Source organism: Calidris pugnax, unplaced genomic scaffold (assembly GCF_001431845.1).
Source record: "Calidris pugnax isolate Ruff unplaced genomic scaffold, ASM143184v1 scaffold27, whole genome shotgun sequence".
Lineage (NCBI taxonomy): Eukaryota > Metazoa > Chordata > Aves > Charadriiformes > Scolopacidae > Calidris > Calidris pugnax.
In genome coordinates this window covers 18,090,874-18,113,725 of record NW_015090893.1, presented here as the reverse complement: position 1 = coordinate 18,113,725, position 22,852 = coordinate 18,090,874, and the positions used below count along the sequence as shown (strand labels likewise).

The 22,852-nt window shown below is 49.5% G+C and overlaps 1 long non-coding RNA gene across 1 annotated transcript; it reads right to left on the bottom strand.

The window, feature by feature from the left end:
- Positions 1-11,423: 11,423 nt before the first annotated feature.
- Positions 11,424-16,271, bottom strand: LOC106891368. The gene is made up of 3 exons (XR_001412676.1): positions 15,928-16,271; positions 14,154-14,475; positions 11,424-12,853 (listed from the first exon to the last, which is right to left on the bottom strand). It is a non-coding gene; the product is annotated as an uncharacterized LOC106891368 (long non-coding RNA).
- Positions 16,272-22,852: the final 6,581 nt, after the last annotated feature.

Below are 22,852 nucleotides of genomic sequence, written 5' to 3'. Positions count from 1 at the left end.
TGCACCAACTGCTTCAGTCCACGCTGTACTCTTTTCCACCGCAGAGCCACACTTCAGAGCTTCTTTTCCTTGCACGTTTTTCCATCCCCTTCAATATTTCTCACCCCTGTCCCTCCCCAGCCTTCCCAGGTGCAAAAGAAAAGAGGCAATAATAAAAGTGCGTTTGCGTGGGCAGCGTGGTACGTGCAGGTCCAGCTGTCTTCATGCTACGTCCCTCCTCTCTAACCTTTGCTCTTGCTGTTTCTGATAATGTCAGGATGCAAATCCAGCCGGCATGGTGCCTTGCCACCATGGGCTGCGGGTGGTCACCCCGTCCCAGCAACTGGGAAGGGTCAGGGAAAGGTTCCCATGGCCCTTAAACAAGTCCGTGGCAGGCACTGCCACCAAGCTGAATGCTCAAAGGCTACATGACCCCAAGCCAGGAGAAGCCATAAATCACCTAAAACCTGGAAAACCTGCTCATCCCACTGGCAGATACATTTGGTCACCAGTTGGATGTAGGCAGAGGCGTCAAACCGTGGTATTGAGGACTTAAGGCTGCCAGGCACGGACAATCATTCCCCAACAACCAGGGTGAAGAGTGGTGCCAAATCACAAACAGCAGGACAGGAGTAACGAGGAGGATGGAATGGCCAGGAGGGTCTGTAGCCACGGGGCTTGGAGACGATGAGGGCCAGGGAGTGGGAGAGGGGGCAGATCTCATCAGCCACCCATCCAAAACCACTGTGGGCTGGGACCCAGGTGCTAGAAGCCATCAGGAGCTGCTTCTGCATGAACACAAAGGCAGTGAATTGACCCTTCTGGTGTATAAGGCTGGTAAATGACGTCAGGACAAACGCACGTATGGAATAGGCATTGGACAATAGTTACCAGGAGTTTTCCAGGAATAAGGAATCCAACCTGCAGGGAGCAAAGAGAACAGCAGACCCAGCCTCTGTCCCTGCCCTCCGACAACCAACACAAATGGTCGGGATCTCTTAGAATCATAGAATTTTCTCAGTTGGAAGGGACCTTTAAGATCATCAAGTCCAACCATCAACCCAATGCTGACAAACCCATCACTGAGCCATGTCCCTCAGCACCACGTCTACCTCCAGGGATGGGGACTCCACCACTGCCCTGGGCAGCCTCTTCCAAGACTTGACAACCCTTTCAGCCTCTTCACCTTCAGGATGATCCATCCCATTCGTTTCACTCACGATTCATATAGAAACTTATCATAGAACGGTTTGGGTTGGAAGGGATCTTAAAGATCATCAAGTTCCAATGCCCTGCCCTGGACAGGGACACCTCCCACCAGCCCAGGTTGCTCCAAGCCCCCCCCAACCTGCACTTGAACCCCTCCAGGGATGGGGCAGCCATGGCTTCTCTGGGCAACTTCACCATGAAGCCTTTGAAGAGCCCAACTGTTGGTACCCAGCCAGCACGGGCATGGCTCAGAGCCACCAGGGAGGGACATCAGGCAGGATTAGGGGCAAGATGCTGTCACAGCCATGCAGCACAGCCCTCTGTCTCCCTGCTGTCTCCTCAGCTGCTGAAAGGCTGCAGGGAGGAGAAGGCTGACCCAGTGGCCCATCAGGTTGCTGGTGGCTCTGTCCTGGCAAGTGGCTCCCAGTTCCTGGGCCAGAAGGGCAGCACCACACGTTACTTCTACAACATGAGCATCCTGAACGCCGGTGGTGCCTGCTCGGAGGATGCTCGGCCGCCACAGACGACCTCGCAACCTATTTCGGTGGAGGAAATTTCACACTTCACATAAGCCCCATTGTGCATTGTTCCCCATCGCACCGACACGCTACGTTGCAGGCACGTGGCCACAGCACCAAAGCCCAGAAACCCTGGGGCGAGCTGAGATCCCCCAAGCTTCTGGGGATCTTCCAGGGGAATTCAACCTCTCCAGCTCCACACGACCCCCCCAGCAGAAACAACAGCCTCGGCAGCCACTGGGAGAGGGAAGGACTTTGTTTTCTGTGTTTACGTGGAGCAGTGGTTAGAAATACAGAAGGGAGGGAGTGGTTAAAAGGCTGGTTTCACTGGGAGGAGCAGGGGGTAATGGTCTGGGGAGCTCTGTCAACTGGAAAATAGATGGAGGTTTTGCTGCTTTCGAAGCGTGCGGTGTTTTAGCAGCGATGGCACGGAGAATGGACGTGGAGCAGTGGTTAGAAATACAGAAGGGAGGGAGTGGTTAAAAGGCTGGTTTCACTGGGAGGAGCAGGGGGTAATGGTCTGGGGAGCTCTGTCAACTGGAAAATAGATGGAGGTTTTGCTGCTTTCGAAGCGTGTGGTGTTTTAGCAGCGATGGCTTGGAGAATGAAGGACAGAAAACAGCATCAGGATGCTGGCCCTAATTCAAAACGGATCCAGCAGAAGCATTACGCACATGGGCTGTTTGCAGGCAGGGCTATTAAATAACGAGACGCAGCCTAACGACGGGCAGAAACGCCGAAACGCGCCTGGTTCGGGTGTCCGCGCTGCAAGAACAAATTTCACTGAGTTTGCTCTGTCCCGAGCTGAATACCAGAAAGTTTTCACCAGCAGTCTCCAGGCAGGAAAAAAAAAAAATTCCCTGAGAAGCCAAGTCCAGACAGGTCCAACTTTGTTTTCACCACCTTTACTGCTGAAGAAAGCAGAGGGAGCAGAGAGCGGAGCGTGGACCGCGCTGGCCTCTTCCCAGCCTCGTGGCTGCTAAACTGGGGTTTTATGGTATTTTTAAAAAACTGTGGAGGGAGATGACATAGATTACCAGTGGCATTATTTAAAATCAGTGAGTGAAGCATGTTAGCACACACACCTTTCACACAGAAACACTAATTCAATAGGATACCCAGCAGCTGCCAAGGGCAATCATTTGCCACCAGCTCTGGAAGATCCTCTCCAGGGTGTCCCCTGCTCCCCACGCTCCTGGAAGCCCAGGGACAGATGTTCCCGGGGGTGTACCCAGGCAACCTGACTCAGGGGGAGTGACTCACCCCACCATTGCTCTGCCCCACAGCTCCACGTACCTCCCACCCTCACCCCGCGGTCCCAGCTCACCCAGTGAAGGCTGGGGCCATGGCAAAGCCATGTTTCCTTTGCCCAGTGCTCATGTGATGGCTCCATCATCTCCAACCACATGCCAAAATCCCAGCACAAGCTGCATCACAGCAAGAAATCTCATGTAGTTTGTGTCGACTCACAGGTAACACCCACCAAGCTCACACCAACGCTCAACAACCACATCTGAGCCATAGCAAAAGCACCTTAGATGTTGCCTACAAAATATTGTCTGAACAACAAGAGCTGCAAAAGTTTTACAACCACCAGCTGCAATCAGAAACGTGCTGCTTCCTGGATGCTCTTCAAAATGCCACCAGGCTGGGCAGGAGGAATGGCCCAAACCAGCACAGCTCTCTGGTGGGACACAGGTTTCCATGCAGCCCGTCTCATCGCGTGGCTTTTTCTCCACAAGGCAGGGAGAGGAAAGCAACCCTCAAGAAGAGGAAGAGGATGTAAAAAAAAACCCCACAGCAATTAATGGGGATGTTCTTGGACCTATTTTTAATTTAAGTCTTATGACTGACCAGATTTCAGACTGGTGGTGTCTTTGTCTTCAATTAAGGCACTATTACTGAAACGACCCTTTCTTGGCCAATTTAATGTCATCTTCCCATACAGCTGAAGACAACAGAAGTTTTTTCCATTGATTTTAAAAAGCTTGGGCCCACCTTGACTATAGCCATGCCCAGCTGTTTGGGGAGCTGACTCATTTTTAGGGCTTAATTCCCAGGTCCTGTTTGCTGCTGGGTTCATCCCGACAGTTCAGAACCCAGTGTCCCTGCGGCTGAACATCTCCCATGGCTCTGCTCTGAGATGGGATGCAAAGCCAAGGTGAAGCTTGAACATGAACACCAACAACTTACACCCTGAGCCATTTTTACAGGTGGTGGGGCTCATGCTGCTGCAGAGGCTCCACTTCTAGCACCCAGCAGCTTTCCACTGCCTGGATGCCGCTGGGATTCTGCATCCTTGGTCATTCCAAGGTGGCTGGAGGCCACTTGTGGAGAGGCCCAGTTCAACTCTACCAGGATTATCAGCACTTGCCAAACCCACACCAAGCACTTCACAAATCAGGTCTTTTCAACTGCAGATAAGTAGGAGCAGCTGTGCCCGGGGGGGCTGTGCTGGTCTCCCCAGGGCCCTTGGCTGGAAGGAGCTGCTCTATCATTTCCGTGACCTTCTCACATGGCCCTTGTAAAGGCAAAGAGGAAGACGCTGGTCTTCCAGTTTGTTTCTTTTTGCTTTCAGCGCAGGACCTGGCGAGTTGTTGTCCCTACTATGTCTCTCTCCTGGATGGAGAGGATGGTGCAGGAAACCCACTGCTGCCCTCCCACCCCATGGATGGGCACAGCATCCACCCAGCCCTGCGTTTACCCCCTGACTTCTTGGTAAGGGCCCGACTTCACCCCATTTTACAGAATAACAAACAACCCGGGGGCGGCTGGAGGCACCTCGGTGGCACAGTTTCACAATGATCTCACTGTGGTTCAGCAAACCTCAGGCACCTTGCGTCTGAGGAACAAGAACCTCAGCGACTGAGGTCTGCAGGACCAGAAAGCCCAGCCCTGCAGGAAAACGAACTCGCTCTGGTGTCAAAAACCCAACAAAAACACTCGAGAGCTTGGCATTTGGGACGTGTCTCCTGCTGTGGGCACCCCAAGCCTGGACGTGCCACCTGGGGTACACCACCGCCCTCTGCGCAGGGCTCAGTACAGCTTTCTGCCTTGGAAAACAAACTCAAAATCAAGAAAACTGAAAAAAAGGTTAATGTTAGACTCGATAACAACTTGCTGCCTCCTGCACCTCTGCTGAGCAAACCACGATTTCCTGAATTGAGGTGTCAGGCATGAAATATTTCACACACTGGAGCAACCGTCACCATCTGCTAAGTGACAAACAGAACTTGAGCCTTTCCTGGTATTTAATGCATAAATCAGGGTGCGTCCTGTGTGGCTGTTTGCGATTCTGTAATTGAAAACTCCCCGTCTTGCTTGGGGAGGTACGAATGCTTGTACAGCCAGTGTGGATGGAAACTAACCCACTTGCTATCGAAGCGTTTCCATAGCACGCCCAACTGGGGTGTGTGGTCTGATACTCCTGCAGCAGGAGGGTCACAGTCCCTGTGGGCATCAGGTAAGGCCATACCTGAAGAACCAAGAACTTGCTTCCTTGGATATCCCATTTTCCTCACAGCTAACGAGGTTTTATCTTTTCCTTCCACTCCACATTTCACCAACCAGGTGAGAAGTGACTTAATCATTACTTGTGGTCTTGAGGGGTCTGGTAGGATGATCACAAGCATTTAATTTTGCTCTTATCCATCCAGACACTCATGGATTACCCTACCAAGCCCATACTCAAGAAGCAGACACCGTTGCCTGGGGACATCAGTCAAGATCATAGAAGCACAGAACCATTAGAGTTGGAAAGGACTTTAAAGATCATCCAGTTCCACACCTCTGCCCTGGGCTGGGACAAATCCCACTAAACCAGGTTGCCCAAAGCTCCATCCAGCCTGGTCTTGAACCCCTCCAGAGATGGGGCAGCCACATCTTCTCTGGGCAACCAAGATGAGAAGACAGATCTCCATGCTTGGAAAGCATCAGCTTTGCACGGTAACCCCCTACCCACAGGAGCTCCTGGGAGGTCTCCTGTGCAAAAGCCACATTTTATAAATTGTCACTTAAAAATACACTTCACCAACATTATTCACAACACTCACAAGTGGCACAGAGGAGAGGCTGATGGCTGGTGTCAGTCATCAGCACAGCAGGGTTCGTGCCATGGGGACATGGGGCAGCTCAGGCCCAATCTCCTGTGGTCAGAAGAACACCAAATTCAGCGTGTCCGAGGTTCATGCCCCAGTTCAGCACTTCCCCTGCTCTGCTCCCTACCCCCGAGCACCAGGTCACCTCCTGCGCATGCCTCCAGCTCTCATGGGCTCCACATCAATACACACCAACAGAAGGTTACCCAGCAGATGGAAGGAAGAGATAGTCTCCTCCACCCAGCACTCCATCACACCTAGAATCCTGCATCTACTTCTGAGTCCCCCCATTACAAGAAAGACATTGACAAACTGGAGCAATAAGCCCACAAAGCTTGAGGCCACCAGCCCAGCCGTGGGCACAGAGTCCCTGCTGTGAGAGGAGAGGTAAGGGGGGGGTTTGCTCTGCTGGAGGGGAGGCTTTGGGGGCTCATAGCACCTTCCTGCTGGGGTTTTATTTAGAAAGTGGAACCATGTTCTTCTGAGGGTGCACAAAAGAACGAGAGACAAGGGGGAAAAGCAGAAACAAGAGGTTCAGGCTGGATATCAGGGGATGTTCTTACCTGCAAGGACAGTCCAGCAGCAGGACAGGTCACCTGGGGGGTTTCCATCCCTGGAGGTATCCAGGAGTCAAAGCAGCCCAGACCAACTTGGTCTGACCTTGTGACTGCCCTGCCTGAGCAGGAGCTCAGACCAGATCCTTCCAGAGGTCCCTTCTTGTGTGAATTATCCCTCAAGACACAGGTGGTGGTGCAGCTCTTTGCTTTCTCCTCCTGCTTAGTGCACTGATTTACCACCTGTTTATCATCGTTACTCAATCAGCAGCTGGCTGCCAGACCACGCTCTCAGAAGAGCTCTTTTCTTGTTAAGTTTCGATTATGTTTCAGATAAGTTCTGGTAGCAAATCTGTTCTTCCACACCTCACAGCCATTGAAATACAGCCATCGATGGCCATTCCCTCCCTTCAGTGGTGCTTCTCTGGTGCACAGAAGTGTAGAAGGTGGAGAGAATACAGAAACCAGAAAACACATTCAGAAACCACCTGTATCAGCTTCAGCAGCAGAGCCAAATACACTTTACAGGGCATTTCCACCCAAGTCTTTCACACTAGCAATGCCATTCTATGCACCAGGTGCTGCCTTGATATTTGCTTTATCAAACTCCAAAAAAAAAAAAGGACTCTAAACTTACTGGACCCTGCACACAAGCACTTTAAATTTCTCAGGAAGCCTCTCAAAATAATCCCAACACAGAAAATTAAAGCATGAGAGGTACACTGCCCGCTTTACACTGTGGGAAGCTCCTCTGAAGGCTCTTTTAATGCACATTATTACCAGAATCAGCCACAGGAGACAATTCCTCATTTCTTACTGAAGTACATAGGAACAGAGGGGAATGGGCACGTTGCCCTCTGGTAGGTGAGGAGGAGGCATTCGGTGCTTTGGAAGTTCTTTCCTTGGTTGCATGAGATTCCAGTTCATACAGGGGCAGACGTGACCTTCCCTCTGGCCCCCATCCAGAGAAGGAGAGGACAGGAGGAGAAATGTCCTGTGCAGTGGAAACAAAGAAGAGGTGCAGTGAAAAAGAAGAAATGCCAGAAATAGTGAGAAAAAAATATAAAAAGAAAGCCTAAAGCCAGTAGAGTGTGGCTTCTGTCTATGAATGAAAAAAATAAAATAAAAAAGGAAGAAGCAGTTCCATGGGCAGGGACACCTCCCACCAGACCAGGTTGCTCCAAGCCCCCTCCAACCTGCCCTTGAACCCCTCCAGGGATGGGGCAGCCACAGCTTCTCTGGCCAACCTGGGCCAGGCTCTCACCACCCTCACAGCAAACAAGTTCTTCCCCACAGCTCAGCTCCATCTCCCCTCTTTTGGTGTCAAACCCTTCCCCCTCCTCCTAGGGCTCCCCTCCCTCATCCAGAGTCCCTCCCCATCTCTCCTGGAGCCCCTTGAGGGACTGGAAGGGGCTCCAAGGTCTCCCCGGAGCCTTCTCTTCTCCAGGCTGAACCCCCCCAACTCTCTCAGCCCCCCCTCCCAGCAGAGGGGCTCCAGCCCTCCCAGCATCTCCAGGGCCTCCTCAGGTCCTGCTCCAACAGCTCCATGTCCTTCCTGTGCTGACTCCAGAGCTGGACACACCACTCCAGCACCACTGAGGAGCTCCAGCTGCCGATTACAACATCCAAATACCAACGGACACAAAAGCCACTCTCAAAGGTAAACAGTAACGCGCTGGAGCTCACCAGAACCCAGCAGCAGTACCAAAAAAAAAGCAAAAAAAAAGCATTACAGCAGCTCCACTTCCTATTTCCTTTTCCTTACAGCTCTGAAAAGAATATCTGCAAAGGTCGGGGGTTTTGGGGTCAGTTGCTGCTGCGGGACCATCTGAGCATCCTCGGGAGCCAGGTCCCAAACCCCCAGCCTCATCTTTCCTACCCATTTCCCACCCAGTTTACCATCGGGGTGACAAGCAGCGCGGCGCAGGAGGTGGTTTATGAGGAGCTTTGGTGGTGGTTCCCCATCCCTGGTAGGGGGGCACCGGGATGCCCAGGGTGGGGAGGGACCAGCTTGGGGACTCAGCCTTGGGCTCTCAGGGCTGAATCTGCTCCTTTCTGGAAGTGCCTGATGAAAGGCTCTCTTGGAAACAAGCACATTCTTACTGAATTTTTACGTTGAAGCAATACCAAGGCTCTCGGCCAAAATAAACACTGAATTGTGTTATTTTCTGTGCAGCTACGAGGAGTGTTTGGTCTGAGAACCCCAGGGGAGGGAAAGCACAAGCACCACAGGAGCAAGAATTACCACCCAGAGCCCAGGTGTGTGTTGCACCATCAGAAGAACCGCTTTCCTCCCCCTCCTCACCATCGTGCACCACGAGCCCAAAGTGGCAGCACTGTCCCTGGTGGAAAATGAGGGCAGGATGGTGGAACCAGCGCTAATTAAACACACAAAAACTCACCAACTTGCAGCAAAACAGCAACGAGATGATGGGATTGTGACCGCAGGTATCACTGGGCCAGCTCCAGCCCGAGTCACTGCAAGTGTCCAAGCGATCCTCTAACAGTCTGAGACTCACACATTTTACAGGGTATTTAGGATAGAGGTTGGTGTCTGTTTTGCTTCAATATCAAAGGACAGGGAAGTGGCACAAGGCTTGATAGAAAAGCTGGCAGAAGGGTCTAGTGACAAGAGTGGGGAAAAGTTGGGTGTAGGCAAGAGGAGAGGACATAGATTATTTCCATGGCCAGAGGACAGTGTGGTATGAATATCTCACTCTGGCTTGTGGTCATAAAAGAGGAAAACATTTTGTAACAAGGGTGATAAACGCCCGTTTGAGGACAAAATGCAACAGGAATATCAAAGACTTCATTTAAAATAGCCACAGTATGTCTTGGTCCGAGGCTCAGAAATCCTTGACAAGCAACTGGTGAGAAGGGCCTGAAGCCGCTGAAAGAGGCAGTGTCAGGAAATGGGAACTGAAGCAATATCTACTGATGGGAAAAGAGAAGTGGCTGGGATATTTCTCAGCTGGTTTCACATCCAGGCACCCCCTTCCATGTACAATCACTCCTGCTTTACCATGGAGCAGGGACTGGTTCACGGGGCACCTCTTATTAAAGATACCCTTTCCCTCTCGTGCAGAAATGGCAATGGGGAAAGTAACCTCTTGGCTGCAAAGCTTGGCTCAGGGCTGCCCAGTGTGTTCTATCAGGAGATAAAATGCTGAAAACAAAGCGATCCATAACTTGGGTTAGCTTTAAGGGCTATTTTGGTTTAGAAAAAGAAAGTGTAATGATAGAAGCAAGAAGCAGATTGAAGGGCACTGCGGGTCCAGGTGACCCCTGGCAGTTTGGTGCCCAAAGGGAGATGGATGCACTGAACTCCTATCCACAGCACAGCTCCCTGGCTGAGGGACCCGACGTGTGCCTGAAGCACCAGGAGATGCTCTGGGATGCAGATGCACATCAGGTTTGCAGGTGGGGATCACTGGGCACCCCCAGAACAGCGTAACCCCCAGGCCTGTACCCGTGGGGACAGCACAAACCAGCGCAGTGGGACACTCACCTTCGTTGTGGTTGTAGCATCTGCGGTACCTCCCTCCAAACACGCGCCCGCGTGGCTTTGTTTCAGGCTACCCAAGCACGTGGGAGGGTTTATGTTTCTGCTTTCTCATATTTACACATAAACAAGACACATACATGTACCTCAGCACCACAACAACCAACCCCATGCACTGCTTCAGCAGGTGACAGCCCTGGGGCTGCTCCCAGAGACTGGGCTTGCTTTGATTTCCAACTTCTCTGCCCAACAGGGACCCCCACCTTCTTCCTAGTGTGACCCCCGGCGATGCACACTGATTAAAGACGTTCATGGAGAGGCTCTTTTTTCGCAAGCATTTCTTCAGTGCCAATTTGTAACTTGTCTTCTCACCTGTTGGCTGCTCCATCCCAATCTGCTGTGGATTTTAGCAATGAAGTTTAAAGCGGTTGAAGGAAAACCTCTCAAGGATGCAGAGGGAAAAAGCTCTTTGTGTTTTGGCAAGAAAGGAGTTCAAAGGGCGGTTGCATACTTCAGGGCAGAGGCAGTGAGAAGGTGAAGGGCTGTTCTAGGCTTTTCTTGGCTCAGACGGGTCTCACACTCGTCCCTGATGGGGGTCCTGGCTGCTCCATCCCAATCTGCTGTGGATTTTAGCAATGAAGTTTAAAGCGGTTGAAGGAAAACCTCTCAAGGATGCAGAGGGAAAAAGCTCTTTGTGTTTTGGCAAGAAAGGAGTTCAAAGGGCGGTTGCATACTTCAGGGCAGAGGCAGTGAGAAGGTGAAGGGCTGTTCTAGGCTTTTCTTGGCTCAGATGGGTCTCACACTTGTCCCTGATGGGGATCCCGTGCACAGGGGCTGGGGCTTCCACCCACCTCCACCCACCTGTTGAGTCCATCAGAGAGAAATCTGGTGTCTGCATCAGCACCAGCTAATGCAAAACGCAGAGAATCACAGAATCACAGATTGTTTGCGTTGGAAGGGACCTTTAAAGCCCCCCCAGTGCCACCCCCTGCCCTGGGCAGGGACACCTCCCACCACACCACGTTGCTCCAAGCCCCCTCCAACCTGCCCTTGAACCCCTCCAGGGATGGGGCAGCCACAGCTTCTCTGGCCAACCTGGGCCAGGCTCTCACCACCCTCACACCAAACAAGTTCTTCCCCACAGCTCAGCTCCATCTCCCCTCTTGCAGGGTCAAACCCTTCCCCCTCCTCCTAGCACGGCTGGAGCCACACGGTCACACAATTAACTCACAGCAGAATGAGGGGGGCTGCACCCCCCCTGGGCCGGGCTGCAGCGGCGGCTGCGGGGACAGGGGAGGTGAGGGGGGGGAGGCTGAGTGTGACCCACACACGCAGCTCGCCTTGTGTCCCCAGCTTAAGATGCACGAGAGGGATGACGCCATTTGCCACAGGTCCATTTTTTTTCTCGATCTTTTATCAGAGTCATTTAGAAAGAGCAGGCGAGGCCGGCGGGGCCGCGCTGCGATGACTGAACTCACGCTCACCTCTAAGCAGCCTGGGAAATATTAACCACAGACGTGAAGTGAATATATCCAAAGCCGCAGGGTTTTTTTTCTACTTTTTTTTTTTTCTTTTTCTTTTCTCTCTCTTTTTTTTTTTTTTTAATCCCATCTGCCATGATACTTTATAAAGGCATTTGTAATACTGCAGAAAAGAAGAACTGAAAATTCCAGGGGTGCACTTTATGCAGTATGAAATATGGTCTCCTCCAGTTTCATATCTTCAATTCAGCTGCTGCTGGCTTCCAGTAGAGTACTCAGCTTGAAAAGAACTGTATAATAGCACAGATGAACAAATATGCTACATGTACAAAGGAGAAATGAACCCTGCCAACATCTTTGAGGAAATTTAAATGTGAAATCTGAACTAAAACAGGTATCTTCAAAGATTTTTTTTCACCAAAAGTTGTTTTCTTTAAACTCAAATCTATTTAACAGCCTTAATTTAATTTTCAGTGCAGCAGTTGTCGCTTACCACATACTTTCTAAATAATATCTGATTAGTGTTAATACTGTATTTTAGGTGGACAAATGTCTATGGCATTGCACAGTTAGTTAAGGACCCAATGCCTCGTGTGAGGTCAAACTGGTCCCCGTTTCACACCTTCAAAAAGTCTGACAACCCCAGAAAACTACATTATCAAGACACAACATGCACATTCATTCCACCACGTCCCCACGTGCCTGTGGGAATGAGAGCTCTACAGTTCTAATACATGCAAAAGCCCAATTCCTAATGAACCAGGTGGTTCCAGGAAAGCAGAGGGACCTTCTGAAGAGAGGGATTGAATTAGTTCAGCACAGGTTGGTCTTTGGTTTGCTCTTGGCAGAGGAAGCCCTTGATGGGCGCTCCTGCTTTTGAGTGTTTGGCCACTGAAACCCAGAGATGGTCCGACAACGATCTTGGCAGGGTCAGAGTCTGAACGTCAGTGAAGATAAATCAAGCCTTAATAGATGTGTGAGCAAGGTCAAAACTTCTGACAGTGAGACAATGGAAGGTGGAAACCATCCTCCATCCCCACCACAACGTGGCTGAGTGCCAATGCATGGGCTGGTTCCATCGAAACGAATCCACTTCTCTGGAAGTGACCTAAAAACACCCATCTGGCACACCAGCCTTCCCCCAGCTCCCACGCAGAGAAGAAACAGGCCAAGCTCTGGCTCCAGAACACAGGAGAAATGCCAAAATGAAGATCTTAATCTTTACCAGTTGCAAAGCACGTGGCTCTGAACCTGAATTTGGATTCAGGAGTAACTCAACCGTCTGTCTTCCACTTTCCCCTGCGGTGTCTCCATGTCACGTTGGACACCCAACAGCCACCAGACGGTGACAGCTTTCCCTTGGCTGTTGCCCAGTGGCCAGTGGGAGCCCTGGAGCTGCTGGGTGTGTGGACCATCAGCTGCTGCTCCACCAGAAACCACCACCATTTCCATGGGGGAGGTTTCCCACGGCTTCACGCCCTGCCTCTTCTGGGTATAAACCATGTATCAAGCGCTGAAAGGAAAGGGAAAATGTTAATATATTGAATATTACTTTATTTCTAGTTCAGCTTATAAAAAGTATTCCTTCTTTGCCAAAGTGTATTCATTTCTTCACATGCTAATATCTATTCCCCCTGCAAGTGTTGTGTTGTATACACACACACACATATATATATATATGTTTTTACAACCCTGGCATCATGACAGCTGGCAGCGGGTTACCTTCGGTGTATTCTACAAAGCTCTTCTCCAAACACAGTCACTGAAGCAGCCACTGGCAGGTCTGGCTACACCCTGCCAGCCGCTGTCTCCCAGTGTTTTTCTGGCCACATTCCCTTACAGCAGGGAAGCACCACCGCGTCCCTTGCAGCAGGACCCATCCCGTGTGAGGGGACAGCAGGGTCTGCCGAGGAAAAAGCTTCAGCAGGGCAAGACGTGAAGATGAAGAACTATTCTTCTAATGTTCCTACCCTACAGTCATTTCCAAGATGGAAATTCTCTCCTTGCGGTCCAACTGGAGGATGAAAACTTGTATCAGGGAGCCCAAAACTTGCGTAGCCCTCCAACACCACCTGCGGGTGTTGCCACAGTCCTTGCTTCCCAAAAGTTTATCCATTCCAGCCTACCCAGCTCACCAGGAAAAAGAATTTCCCATATTCCTCACCTCCTGAACTGCCTTGAGGTGCTTTAACTGCCTGAGATCTGCTTTCTCCATGACCCGAGATGATGTTTAAATGCCTGGAGGACACACCTCGGCCACCATCCAGCTTGTAACAAGAACCAGCTGGAGGTGTCTGACCACGCTGGGACTCACAGGTGGCCCACGCCTTGTCCCGGGTGATGGCTTGGAGCATCGCAAAGTGACTAAGGCAGGGCTCACTGCTGGCTGGAAATAGTGAGGAGGTATCTGAAGCTCTGTAGTTTATGGCTACCTAAGCAATAAAATTCAGGCAAGTTGTGTATAATGAGAATATGAAGCAAGCCGGGGAGTTCTGTGCCGCTGAAGATCTGAGAGACCAACGCGGGGACAAGCTCAAGCCTCTGGCTGATTATTTCCCAGATTCACTACTTAACAGGGCACGGCACATAGATATGGTTTTAAATAAAAGCAAGGGCTGGGGTGCCAGAGATGGGGGCACAGAGAAGGTGGCCCCCAAATCCCGAGTCCCTCCCAGGAGCTGCATCCCCAGCAGCATCACTCCCAGGTGCCCATCTGCATGGCGTCTCCTGTGGTTCCACCTCAGGAGCTCCCCTCATGTTCTCAGAGCCCACAGCAGCTTTTTCAAAGCACCACTCATTTCTCCAGCTCGTACCTTTCCCACAAGCTGCTGCCCCTCATGTGGCACAGCCCAGCTCCACCTCGACGTGTGAATCCACCAGCAAAACTTGAAGTTCCTCTACCAGCACCTGGTGACCAAGGAAGCTGTGATTCCCCTGGAGGAGGACGGCTGGGGCCGGAGTGATTTGCTTGAAAGTCGCAGAGGATGGAGCAGGAGAGGAGCAGATGCAGCATCTCCTGAGAGCACAGCGAGTTTCTGCTCTTCACACTTCACCCCCGAGCCGGTAAAGTCCATGCAGCCAGGAGATGATAAAGGTCCATGGGGGAAACCCACCGAGCCCAGGAACACAGATCTACTGTGGGAAAACACAAAAGCAGCAGACCCTCCTGAGCAACAATTCACATTTTCTCCCCCAAAAAACAGATCTAAGTTATCCTGGGATGATTCTGTCCCCTAACGCAGGGCGGCTGTAAAAGGGCTGAAAAAGGAGGGCGCTTGCAGAGGAAAAACTGCAGATTTGAAAGAAATTTTCACTTGGCCTCCAAAGGAAAAAAAACAACCCACCCCATACAAATGATACCTGGCTTTCTTCAGCAGAGAACTGGGAAATGTTGTCTGAAATGCTTAGAAAAAGTTGTTTGGATCAGAGGAGGAGCAAAGCAGTTTTCCACAAATCACCAAAACACAGACGCTTTCTGTGGAAAGCAGATCTGCTGTGGGGTGGCTGTGCCGGGCTCCCCTCCTGCTGGTGGGAGCAGATGGGGCCTCCTGACCTCACTCTTAGTCAAGCTGAAGGTGGACTCCAGGATCTCATTGCCATCCAGTGAAAAACAAACACCCTCTAAATGGAAATGAGCCAGAAGCACCCATGTGGGAAGGGATGACCTGATCTCTTGGTGGTTTCCGTCTTGGATCTACCACGGGCATTGTCCAAGCTCAGGACCAAATCTGACCTTTCCCTTTCGAGCTCTTGAAGCGTGCAACATCTCCATGTGAGCCAAGCCTAGCGTGGGAAGCAGAACTAGAGAAGAGCCTGACATTTCACAGCAGAAGTCACTGCTGCCTGCACAGCCTCTGCAGAGAGAGGGCTTGGCCTCCAACATCCGATGGACTGACCCTCATGACCACAAGATGAGATTAACCACATTTATCATACTCTTGCAAAAGGAGATACAGCTGTGTTACCCTGAGACTCCTTGCTGACTGGATACACCATTCTGTCAATCTGGACAAAAATGAAATGGGCCCAACGCTGCCCTATTTTTTTCTCATGTGATTGAGAATTAATTGAAGTGGTGTAATTAAGATTATACACCAGTGCTAAGTGTGTAAAAAATAACATCAGAATCCAAAAGTCTATCCTTATTTCATGACAAATACTTTGATGATGGACGGCCACTTGAAAATACCACTTATTTGTGATAAATTTCCAAATTCTGTCATACGAAGCCATCAAGTTCAGCACTGGCATGATGGAAAACTCAAACAAGTCACCCCAAGTCTTTATGTCCTGGTATCTTGCACATTAAAAAAGAAATATATTATTTTTTTCCTTGCTGGAAGAGGAGCAGTCTGGAAGAAGTCCAACAGCTGATACATCTACAGTGTTTACACGGGGCCCCAATCCAAAATGCAACATGACAGAACAAGAGGAATGGTACAGAAACTCTCCCCATCACCCCCAAGGCAGCCTAGTGAGAGTCTCTGAGCACCTGTAATCAGATATTTTTCTTCTTTTTTTTTTAACCTATGCACAGAACTTGATTTAAAGTGTTTTATTTGGTGGGGGAAAAGCCCAGTCTCATACCTGCATCCTCTCCAGCACATGGGACCGCCGACAGGACCGGACAGATGGACCAGCTCCTGGCCGACAGACAGACACAGACACTACTCGAGATGGTCCACGTGGCCACAGGAGCATCTCCCAAAACTCATGGATTGGAGTCTCGTGTCTCGAACCAATGTCCTGGTGAGCCACCAGATCACGAATGCTTCGGGAACTGGTTCCAGCTTTGGCCTCTCCCTGTGACACCAGGGGGACGGATGAGTTCCCAGCTTCACCAGCGGCCTCTTTCTGGGGCAAATTTCTACAAATTTGAAATTTTGGAAATTCTGCAAAGTAGCTCCTCTCCTTTATTTCCAGCATTTTCACTCCCTGGAAAAGGGAACGTAAATAACAAACAGTAAGTCAGATTGTTCTTGTCCTCTAAATACTTTGTATTTCAGATTATTCTCTTTAACAGAGAAGCGAAGGTGCTGCTTAATGGTGTCCTGTCAACACTCAGCTGGACGTTCCCCCTCCAGTGCAAAACACACCCTTCGCATGATGCAAAACTCCTTGAGCAATATTAATAAGCAACAACCATCAGGCAGAATAATACTGGAAAAATGGAAGAACAAATTCTTGCAAAGCCTCTAGTCGGTGATGTCGGAATAACGATTTTGACAGGTGATATAAAAAAGCAACCCCTTCTTTAAGGTCTCTTATCAGTATTTCTCATGCAGACGCAACCAGGTGCATCCACCACCTGCTTAAACAAGGTCTTTAAATCCAAAGTGATGGTACCATTTTCAGGGCACTTTAATATAGATCTTTCACACATGAACACAGAGGTCCTACAGCACATGCACGTTCTTTGGGTTCCTCAGCCCAGCTCCTCTTCCTCCTCTTGTTGTCCTCTACATCACAATCACTCATATTCCTATTTTACAACTTATTTACCGACACAAAATGTTTAGAGATGAAACACAGCATGCCTGCCATTTAAAGGACAGCCTCCAAGGCTTTGAGCTGTATTACCTGTGAAGGTGGCTCACAACAGCTGATGAACTTTCCTCAGTCAGAGGGTAAACAGTTTCAAAGGCCATATTTATATATATATATATATATATAATTTTTTTTTAGCTAGTTGGAGTAGTTACTCTGCCATTAACAAAAGGCACAGCCACTAAAGAGAATGGTGGGAAAAGCTGATGTAAACTCCAGGTCAAGCCTTTGGAGAAGCTTGATGGCTTCTCAGCCGCTTGCCTTCAGCTGGGACTGACTCATGCATCCTCCTGGGAAGCAGCTGCATTTCTACCCTGGATTTACAGGGCTTCAGGCCATGTTTAGGCTGGATTTCCCTGCACAATAGTAGTGGCCTGTGACAGTCCTATTTGTTTATACAGCTAATGGGAAGTCATACAAACTGGCACCGCTCTCATGGCATCTGTCACCTGCACCTCGCACCCAGCCACCACCACTTACTGGCAATAACAAGCACATGGACACACAGGGATCACTCCCTCACATCATGAAACAAGATGAAATCAAACACTTTAATGTGCAGAGCATCGTTTGTCTCCAATAACTAACACAAACGTTGAAATCTGAGCGGTTTGGCACTTTGTCACCACAGCGCTTTTGTCTCAGGAAACGTGACTTAGATCAGAAGGGAATTTCCCACAAGCAGATTTGAATTGTGCTTAAATCACCACATATAAATATAAAATAAAAAGAAAATGTTTCAGTTGTTGAAATGAGCTGAAATACTGAATTGTTGCTCGGCGGGACTGGGACCCGTGCCCACCTGTGCTACCATCCAGCCGTGAAGCTTCTAAGTAATTTAGAAATGGTTTCTAAGTGATCACCTGACTCCACCTCTGCGGTCAGAGTCCTCAGCCAGACTACATTGCTTATAACACAATCTATTTAACCTTTAATTACAACCTGGTGCTACCCCATGGATGTTCATCACCACTAATGAGACGGTTCCCAAGGGATGAAACCCTGCTTCCCATGCACTCTGCCCTGGTGTTAAGGAGCACCCTGGTGGGTGACTGTCCCGAGAGTGGGGTTCAGTGGAGACCCTCCTTACGCTGTAGAGTGAAAGGGTGACTGAAAAACCTGAAAATTCGGATTTTCAGCTTCATACCTGACATTCTCCTACCTCTGTTAACGCCCAGCAGCGCTCTCACAAGACCAGCAGAAAGCGTTGAGACCAACAGTTATGTAAGACAGCTAATATTAATCAGTTGAGTCACAGCAATTATGTCAAAATTTCCTGTGGAGAACGTGTTTTGTTTGCTTACAGTGCTGTTGTGTTTTGCTTTGTTTCCCAAAGTCCGGGCGAACACCTTTTGAACCCTCCTCTAAAAACAAGCCAATAAACGCAAGTTGACCTTCAACCACGCAAGGTGCTCCATCGAGCAGGTGGGGACAGAGCGAGCTCTTCCCCCGGAGATGTGGCATCATCTCCCCACCATGTCCATCCCCCCCTCCTTCCTTTGCTCCTCTCGCTGCAGCAGAAGCCCCAGCTCTCTCAAGCTCCGCTCACCGCGAGGCAGCTCGGTTTTTCGCAGCTATTTTGGGCACCCGCTGCTGCACAGCAGCCAAGTTCACAGCCCTATTTGTCTGATTTTTTTTTTTTTGCTTTTTTTTCATAACTTCCTCCAAGAAGGTCTTTTTTTTTTTTTTTTCCCCTCCATGCTAAGCCCAACGTTTTTACTCTTCCTAGGTCAACCAAAAGGCATCTTGTCTTGGCATCACGCCTATCTGCCCGGGCCAGTCGCAGCATTTCTTACCAACGGTGCCAGCTCCCAGGGCGGGGAGAGCAGGCTGGGAGGGGGCAAACTAACTTATTTACCAAGAACCCATCAAAAACGATCTCCGTAGAGCAGACTCGGCACCTTCAGGGCTAAAAGGGAAAGGATTTGGGTGTTTCCCCATGGGAAGGCAGTTTTTCTGCTATTTTTCTTCCACGTGTTGAGTCTGCGTTGGGTTCCCCGTCCTCCTGGGGACTTCACCGAGCCCCTGGTACGTGCCAAGGCTCTGAGCTACTGCACTGCCTGAGAGCAGAGGGGAAGGCAGAGGAAATGACACCGGGGGGGTGTTGGTGCACGAGCAGACACACACTCTGGACGCACGATAAGAACATCCTGCCAAGAGCAGAGAGCTCCATTTGCCAATAGCCCCACAGGTCTCCAGCTGGAACCCTGTGGTGCCCGAGCTCTGTGCAAGAGTCTTGGGCGTATACTGAACAACCTCAAGTTGTTCTTCCCCACCAGGGGAGGTTTAGGATGGATATTGGGAAAAATTTCTTCACCAAAAGGGTTGTGAAGCCTTGGAATGGGCTGCCCAGGGCAGTGGTGGAGTCCCCATCCCTGGAGGGATTTCAAAGCCGGGCAGATGTGGTGCTGAGGGACATGGGTCAGTGGCAGGTTTGTCAGTGCTGGGCTGATGGTTGGACTCGATGATCTTTTCCAACCATAATGATTCTATGATCAAGCAAGTGCTGATGTTGTGCTTACACACGCTGGTTTACAGCAGCAGAGAACTGACCTCTAATCCTCCGCTCCTGCACATGGATAAAGCTCCAGGCGTAGGTTCGGAGCAGGCTGGAAGTGCTCGGAATTGCTGGGAATGCCGCGGCTGGACTCGGGCTCTGGCACCAGCTCTGGGTCCTGGGGGGTTTTCCCAGGTGCTAACTCACCCCGTGGGGTCCAGAGCTGCCCTGAGTCCCGGCCAGGGCTTTAATTATCACCGTAATCGAGGCTTGATTCGTTCTAGCAATTAAATTAAGGCAACAAATTAAGGCAATTAAAGCAAAACCAAGAGTATGGAAACATCTCGGCAGCCTGACTGTCCAGCTAAGTACCTCCTGACAATTTCATTTGCCTAAATCAGGCGAATCAACAATATACTGAAGGTCATTGGGGGAGCTGCTCTGCATCCACAGGAAGCTCAATGGAATGCTTCAAGCAGAAGACTCTGGTCAGGAAACCTGCCACTATTTGCTTTTCCTCTCTATTCTGCACTTTCATCATCTATGAAACAGGAATACTGACATTTTTCCTAGCCTGTAGGTGTACATTAAATCACTTTATAAACATTTATGGGGCAGTCAAAGAGGTTCAGATGAAACGGGCTGAAGATGTGAAGCCATGGGAGGTTGTGAGTGACTCAGAAGAGCCGGAGCCCCGGGAAGCACTGGGGCAGGATTCCTTGGCAGGGAATGCAGGGGGCACAGAGGGTTCAAGACAAACACCGAACCAGGGGAGGGAAATGCCCTGGAAACAAATGAGACCAGGCAAAAAGCCACGGAAAGCACCTCGGAAGCTGTCCCCAGCTGAATATCCCTTTTCAAATTATAATGTTAATATATATCATTTTATATATATCAATATATCAAACAATAATGTTAGTATATCATCATAATGTTACAACACTGTTAGATATACCTCATGAGAAGACTTTATTTTCCCCTAACTGCCTAGAAGTTGCCCTTACTTAAGCCACTTCTTCCTGTTCCTGGATCCCGGGACAGGAAAAGATGCTCCGCATGGCAGCTGGAAGAGTTATTGCAGTTATACTTAAGCCACTTCTTCCTGTTCCTGGATCTGGGAGAGGAAAAGATGCTCTGCATGGCAGCTGGAAGAGTTATTGCAGGGTTAAAATAGTAACTAAAATAAAACTAAATTATATAAATAAGTCTAGGAAATACTGGCTGTGGCTCAACTCTAAATCCAAAGCGCCAGCCGGATTTGTTAAATAAGTCATAATTAAATCAAATACATCTCCATCAGCAACTTATTATGCTGTAGAGTGGGATTAATTAAGCAAGATGGTTCAATTTTTATTTTTTTATGAGTGCATTTTATAATACCTGGACATCGGAGCTGTCTTCTATGTACACAGTCCAGCAGTTAAAATTATGACTACTATTAGGCTGCAATTAGCTGGGTAGGGAACACTGCCCACCCCGCTGCAGAAGCACCAGGATGAGCCAAAACTTTTCTGTCAATCTGCTTTTTTCCCTATTTTTTTTTTTAAGCAGAAAACTGAGTTCCTGACGGAATGGTTTCTCTGCAGCTGTTATCTGCTTTCCAAGGAAGTTCCCTCAGTGATGTTTTTCATTTTCAGTGGGTTAAATACTACAACAATTTTATATTCTTTTTTTTTGGGGGGGGGGGGGGGGTGGAAATGAGGTTGCTTAGGGGAAGAATTAAACTAATTCTGTTTTGCCAGTTTTCTGGCACTTCTAATCCCTTATTGCCACCAGCCTGTGCCTTCCAGCTAATACAGAAGCTGGTCAGGATTTGATTACTTCATCAACACTAACGATCAGATCATGGCAGCAGCAATCAATGACTCAGCAGCAGCAACCCCAGGTCCATCACCTCACCTGCCTTCTCCAGCTCTTCGTGCTTTTATGGGTGATTTGCTGACCAGCTTCAAACCAACATTAAAACCAATGCAGAACACTGCTTCATCCCTTTTGGTTTTCCTTTTTTTTTTCTTCCCCTTCTTTTTTTTTTTTTTTTTTAAATTTCCTTGTCAGGTTGTTTTTCCCCAGATCACACGAGCAGCAAAGGAAAGCTCCTGCCAACATGGACCAGCCCCGGGGCTGTCTCCATGCTGGATGCAATCGCTTCTCAGAAACAGCAGCGCCAAGAGGAAACCAGACACTGCCACAAGTCCGTGTCCAAGTCAAACATGTCAACATTACAAGCCCTCACAAACAAAAAAAACCTCACTTGGAAGCTACAATCCTTCCTGCTCAAGGCCATAATAGAGTCATGTTCCCGGGCTCACCTTCATGGGGCTCAAAATAGCCCAAAAGTCCCCAGTGCCCAGCCTGGCTCCCGTGGTGGGACCATTCAGCACATTGGGGAGGCAAAACTCATCCTGGGGCACCCACAGGATCAGAAACACGGATACAAGGGCTGCAAATCAACCAGCCCTGGGTGAATTGAGAAGGTGACCTGGTGAGCCTGGCTCTGCTTCTCCAGCTGTCTCCACTGGGATGGGGACCTGGGTGCTCCAGTCCAGCCCAAATGCCCTCTAATGGAAAGCAGGGCATGAGGAGAAGGGGGACAGGGCAATGGTCCACCCTCTGCCTGGACGTGAAGGAGACCCAGGCCCAGGACTCCTACAGTCAGCAGCACCTACAGACACAACTCCTCATCCAAAAGCTCACCCATGTTCCAGCTGCATGACTTAAATAAAATATAGTCCTAGCCACCAGAGATATTGTCTCCTTTTTCCCACCATGTCTCCAAGGCAAAAAAACCCCCAGATATTACCAAGGAGATTTCCTGACTATAATAGAGAAAAATCATATTATTAAACACTCACAAAGGCTTTTTTGTCCCTTGTTTCGTGTATACTCTTGGTTCTAAACAAGGGAGAACAGACAAGATAAATTAGGGGAGAAGATGTACTTCAACAAACAAATACACTTTTTTTTTTTTTTTTCCCCTAAAACTGTCTCGATTCTGTTTATACTTGCTGGGAGACTGCATCCTCTATTCTTCTCCAACATCCCAAACAAAACCCAAGCTAATGACGTGATTCCCCTACTCAAGGTCTCAGGGCTGGGTCAGCGGGAGCCTGCAGCCGAATGCTGTGCCCGGGGAGGAACTCAAAACTCTGTTTAAAATGGGCCAGGTACCAAGAACTTAAATAATTTGCTTCACAGGAGGAAAAGCACTCAGGGAATGAAGCACTTTCAGAAGAAAGGAGGTGAGCTGAAAAGCCGGGACCCTGCTCCCTCTCCTCTGGGCTGCACCCAGGGGAGGAAGGAGGGGAGTTCAAAGAAAGGATGGCTCAGTGCTCAGACCTGCCTGCAGGAAAGAAAAAAAAAAAAAAAAAAAAATTTCCCAGCTGAGAAACTCAAGCAAAAGGTAATATTTTTCACATCTGACCTCAAAGCTGCTGGGACTGCTGTGAGGTATTTTTCCCACTCGGGGTA